Raw genomic sequence first — 6,000 nt, 5'->3', positions numbered from 1 at the left:
GCTTTATGGGGTCGCTGAGTCTCAGTCCCCCTCTTGGGAACGGGGAGTAGCTGTGTTCATCTTCTGCTTCTGTTTCCCCACTGTCCCTTCCCCTCTTCAATGCAGTGGGTTGAATGGATGGAGCAAAGGTGATGAGTCAAGGTAATGGAATCTATTTCCAACATTTGGGGGATTATTTTATTATTCACGTGTCAGTTTCTTCAACTATTGAATAAAGATCCATAGGTCAGGCTTTCCTTTTGTGATTAACAAAAACTTTGAGGATATTGAGGGAAATAGGGGAAAGGGTTTTGGCTTCTCAAAGAAGAAGAGGCACTTTATAAATCCAAGGCAGTTACATGCAGCCCACTGGGTTCAGAATTCCAATGGGCTCTCTCACGTTGGCCAAACTCATGTGTGGCGGTGCCTAATAATTTTCCCTCTTGCACATTTAGGCTTCCAGATCGTTAGGCTGAGGGAAGCAAGGGCTTCCCTTGAGGAAATACAGAGTTGCTATTCCGCTATTCCCTCAACCCCACCATTGACTCGGGGAATCTCTGAGACTCTATGGAAGGAACTTCAAAAGTCATTTAGTCCAGCTGCCAATATATTCCCCTGATAAGCAGACAAGTGGGAATATAAAGTAAAAGTGCCATTAATTCTCAATCATTTGGATGTGGGCTGTCCGCAGACACGGAGTGGGAGGTGTGTGCATTTGGAGGCAGCGCTTGGGGTCCCTTCTTATCTGTTCCTTCTCTGAGTTCAACAATCACAGATCGTAACCGTGTTCCTTAGAGGACTGCTTTCAAACTTTTGAAATCACATAAATTGAAGCCATTTTCATCTAACTCGGTTGAAGCTGCCTTCATTTTCATTCCAGAAACTTTTGGCTGTTCCCCATTCAGAAGAGATTGACTGCATCTGAAATAGGATGACAGAGGAATTACTCTCACTGAGATTACCCTTCAGCTACATTCCAGAACTGAGAGACTCTGCTAACTGCTATTGCCATAATGACTAGTAATCATGGCACAATCACGGAAATGAATTAAATTATTAATTTCAATAGCCCCCCATGGTGCATTTATAAATTCCACCATCTGGGGAACATAAATATGGAGGTCCACATTCTAAACTTGGAGGCATGGTGCTCGGTGCCAAGGGCTGTATCTTTGAAGGCAGTAAAGATTTTTCAAGATACTATATGCGGAGCGGCAAGCTGTGCATTTGAGAGAAGGATCTGTCCCTGGGTCTCTATTAGCTTTACCATTTATTTAAGGCTCTCTTTTCCTTTATTTTTTAACCAGTTCTTATCAATGGACCCAATGTGTAAAAATCTTAGTAAAGGAAAGGCACAGGATGGAGAATAAAATCAAATGCTGACTTGAACTATTTATTCACCCCCTTTTCTCTTCATTTCCTTTCATCCTACCCCAAGGTTCCTTCTCCTCATTGACTAGCTTCACTTACATAAATATCTGTGTTAATCGGTTCTTCCTACTGAGACAGTTATTCTTGGGTCTTGAATGTGTTCAAAATCTGTCTAAAACGTTAAGATAATTGTTCCTGAAGCAGAGAGGATGGAGGTCCTGGAGTGGTGTGTAACCCACTCTAATAAAAGAGATTTAACTTTCTTTCCTTATGTGGAAGCATTTGACCAGATGTTGGGGTTCCGTGAGCCTTCCCGGTTTGCCATCTGTGACATCCCCAAGGGCTGGTGAGAGAGAGATGCTTCTAAAGGGCATGTGTAAGGGGCAGGGAATAGCTCAGTGGTAGAGTGCATGCTTGGCATGCATGAGGTCCTGGGTTCAATTCCCAGTACCTCCATTAAAAAAAAAGTTCCGTAAAGAGCAGATGTAAATGACTTCCTCGGAGCCCTGCAGGGGACCCCTAGGCTAGCTGCTTCCCACTGTGGATTACCAACTCACAGCCAAGCAACAGCTCGGGCCTCTGCCGCTACACCACAATTTCCTAGTATCTACAACAACGAGATTTCTAGCCGGTGAGTTTACTTAAGGTACATGAGAAAAATGCACAGCTTTCTGCAGGGTAAATATTCCCAGAAGCCTCCGTGCCGACGTGCAGCTCTTGACCTTCTTGTTCTCTGTGCATCCAGGGCTTTAAGTCTTTCTGTGTGCTGACTGGCTGATGACGAAGATGACTAGTGAACAGCATAGCCACTTCTTTTGGTGCCTCCACGTGTGCACATCTAATCAGACATGTTAGTCAGTCCTGTAAATTAATGCAAGCCTGCAAGCCAATGTGATTTCTAATTGTGACTGAGGGCAGGCTCTAAAGTTCTCCCCGTCCCCCCATGCTGCTGCCATCAGTTGGTAATGTTCACTGGCCATTCGGGGAAACACAGCTTTCATGTGTAAAGTTAAATGAAAGCATTTGGGGAGGGGATATTTTTAGCAACTGTCTTTTAGGTTGATTCCCTTCAATTCCCTGTGGAGCCAGACATCAGGGGGACATGGTGATCTGTAGTTTTGGGAATAGGTGGTTTGTGCCTGATGAGAATTTTGTTTCTTCATTGTTTTCCATGCCATTCTCATAACTTAGCCAAATTAGCTTATCATGAGCCATTTTATAGCAAGAGAATAAACAGAACCTGCAATCACAATGGATTTAAATGAAACTTCTGCTCTTCGTGGCAAAGTCCTTGCCAACAGCTTCCCTTTCTGTCCCTGGATTGCAAACACAAATGCTCATCAAATTTGAGGAGCCGGACCTCTGGGGACTCCCATGTCCTGAGTTTATTAATGACAATGAAGGACCCAAAATCAGTGATTTATGCGGCTTAGCCACGGCTACCCCGAACCTCTGCGGGAGTTAGTAGACTGGAATAATTACAGACTAAATAGTGATGATAAGGAGGAAATGTACTGTAGTTGGAGTTAGTGGGCTGAGAAAACAAATGCTTCCAGTCTCAGGAGAATCTGTTTGCTGCTGTAAAGGAGAAAAGTAGAAGCAAAAAGACCTTGTCCTGGTATGTGTGAGTTCAGTAGCTGGGAAAGAGTATGGGAAGTTACCATAAAAAACAAGAGGTGATAAACACAGAAGACCCTTCAGCATCCTGCTCCCTGCTCGGCCTGCCACCCAGCAGCGGGGAGACTCACGAGTGGCACTGGTTTTGAGGTGACAGTTTTGAACAGTCCTTGCTTCACTCTCACAGCCAGTGCTAGTGAGACTGGAGGAACCAGTGTAACTGTGTTTGCATTTGCTTCTGACTCAAATAGTGAAGAAAACTTCTCTCACACAAAGAATTTGAGGAACTTCCTGCTCTGAGGTGAGCTGGGGAGTTCGTTCCCTGTGACCCTGTCACAGCAGCTGCTTTTGTCATCGCCAGGCTTCTTTTCTCTTTGTGTGTCAGAGTAGCTCACCCTAAGCCACCAGCAGCTCTGCAACGGTGAGCTGAATCCCTCTGAGGCCCAGGTCAAATGGCCTGCCTACGGCCATGATGGAGGGCCCAAGTGGACCACAAGCTCAGTAAGCATGGCTTCCTACCAGAGACAGTGACTCTCCCCTACAGTCTCCTTGAATCTCACTCCCTGGATAGACGCACTGTCTGACACTACCGTGCAGTGAATAAAGGGGAAGAAAAAAACCTAGCATTTCTTTCTAAAATGAAAGCACGTGTTACCATCAGGGGCAGGGGGTGGGAAGAAGGATGCCTGGGAAGAGTCAAAAGTATGTTGGTTATACCTTCAAGGGCAAAGAGCATAAGAGAGAAGAAGATACTTTCTCATTTCCTAGGCGACATCAAAACAGCCCTTTACCCCAGGAAGGGAGAATGTCTGCCTGAGTGAGGACCAGCTCTAAACCGACTCAGCACTTCTGTTGAAGAATAATTGTTTACCCAGGTGACATCCTCGCAGGTGAATTTTTCTTTACGGTAAGATTTGATGGCCAATTTAATTGGCACAGAACAGAGATCCGTACAGCTCTCTGGAGAATTATTTAGGGAAATCTAAGTAAAATCCAGAGAATTGACACATTGAGCCTTTCTAATATAGCCACTAGCAGTTACCTGTAAGTGGTCAAACATCAAACCAAGATCTTTCTCGGACTCACCTGGCTTCCTACACCCTTCGCTCTTCCACTCAGATGCTTCCTGAGTTTTCCGTGAGGGAAGCAGCATCAGATGTTACTTCTTTAGGAAGACTTGCTGAGGAGGTCTGGAAGAGGCTGATTTCTGCTGGAGGGCTCTGGGGCTGCCCCCAGCCCCGCCCAGCTGCCCTGCAGGCTCAGAGAGCAGTATCCTTGGCACACCTACAACCCATTCATGGAAGCTGGGTGTGTTGTGACACACCTATGAGGTAGCGCGGCTCTCTGTTACCAGGTACACTTGTTGAGAGGCCCTGGGAAAGGAGCGGGACCCTGCTTTACTCATATCTCTGAGTGTCTGACTGCAAGCCTGTTCTGGATGCTCCTTTAGGGCTGTCTCCAAGCATTAATCACAAGTCTTCTACTTTAGGGAAATTCGGTTACATATGGATTCCTTGGGGACCTTCCTGACATTACTGGCTATTACTGGGTGTCATTGGTTGTTACTGGGAGTCACTGGATAACCTGTGTGATTATCATGTGAGCAGGTCAGGCCCGCCTACACTTCAAGGCCATGTCTGGTCCGGGGCAGGGGAAGGGCTGTTCTGTGTCAGTAGATGGATGGATGGCGCAAAGCCAGCTGCTCAGAGCCAGCCTAGATCCCATCCTCTGATTGGCCCCGTGCTTTATGCTTGCCTGGATCTCTGATACTTCTCCCTGACTCTTCCAGGTGGGGACCAGACTCTGAGATAGAGATTTGTATGTACGTGTGTGATGTATTGGGAGTCCTCTCAGAAACAATATTCCGTAAAGGACCAAGGGAAGCCAGACTGAGCAGAGGGGGAAGAGGGATTGAGATGCAGTTATAACAGAGGCTTGGCCGACCTCACAGCACGCTCTGGAGCTAAGATGGCCGTTTAGAGTTGTCCTGAACTGACCCAAGTATTCCAGGAATTTTGTACTTGCTGGTCCTGTGTGACCTGGAGGAGTTCAGCATAAGCCAGTTGCTATGGCAGCTTTCGGCACTAGATGGGGGCTCCCCCTGGTGCAGGGTGTTCCTGTTGAGAGCAGTTGACAGAGAGGAACTCAGCTACGAACCGTCAGGAGCCAGCTCACAATTGCTGGGAGAGTAAGTGTCTTGGTTCTTTAAGAGTGTGTGTGTGTGTTTGTGTGTATATAGGGCTGGGTGTCACACCAGTGGCAGATACTATAGTCCACCCCTTGAGCCATTCAGATGTACTTCATTTGTCTAGTAAATTTGTCCAGTATGGGAATAGCGCCTCCAGGATTCTGGATGGCCTCTTTGGGAAAATTTATAAGATTGAGACTAATGGGACCAACTGTCGTTCTTACTGCGGTAGCTGGTCTTGAGGCCACGGCTGACGTCCATCATCTCCATCCTCTACCTGCCATTTCCTACTTTCCCTTAAGATCAGCCCCTCTGCCTTCAGTTGGCACCTAAGTCTATGTGGCTTACTTGAAGGAATGACCCAGGCCCTCATTCCTGAGGGATCTGAGTCCCTTGTTACCATGTCCTCCTCAGACCATAACTGCTGCCCTTGTCATCAAAATTAGGCAGGAGAGTGCAAAAAAGTGCTTCTGTGGATCAACGGGGTGCCAGACATTTTGCCCGCATTGTAACAGCCCTACCTCCTCCTCACGATCAGAGTCAGTTACCCCCACCAGTATCGTGACTCCATTCCGTGCCTGCTTGTCTCTGGGTGCAAGGACAATTTCATTGCTTCATCAGGTCTACAAACTCTGTGTGCTGTGATATTTAAGAGAACCAATGGATCCTTTGGTTGTGTACCCATTACCACACCTCCTTTTCTGTAATGTGGGTCCCTTAGTTGGAGATGACATTAAGTAGAATATTAAGTGGATAGTAAGTGACATGAGTGGATGTCAGCAGAATAAACATCTGTAGTCAAGCTGGTCAAAGCCTTGCAAGCTGGAGGTATGTTTATTTCAGTC

Source organism: Camelus dromedarius, chromosome 21 (assembly GCF_036321535.1).
Source record: "Camelus dromedarius isolate mCamDro1 chromosome 21, mCamDro1.pat, whole genome shotgun sequence".
Classification (NCBI taxonomy): domain Eukaryota; kingdom Metazoa; phylum Chordata; class Mammalia; order Artiodactyla; family Camelidae; genus Camelus; species Camelus dromedarius.
This window is presented reverse-complemented; position numbering follows the sequence as displayed.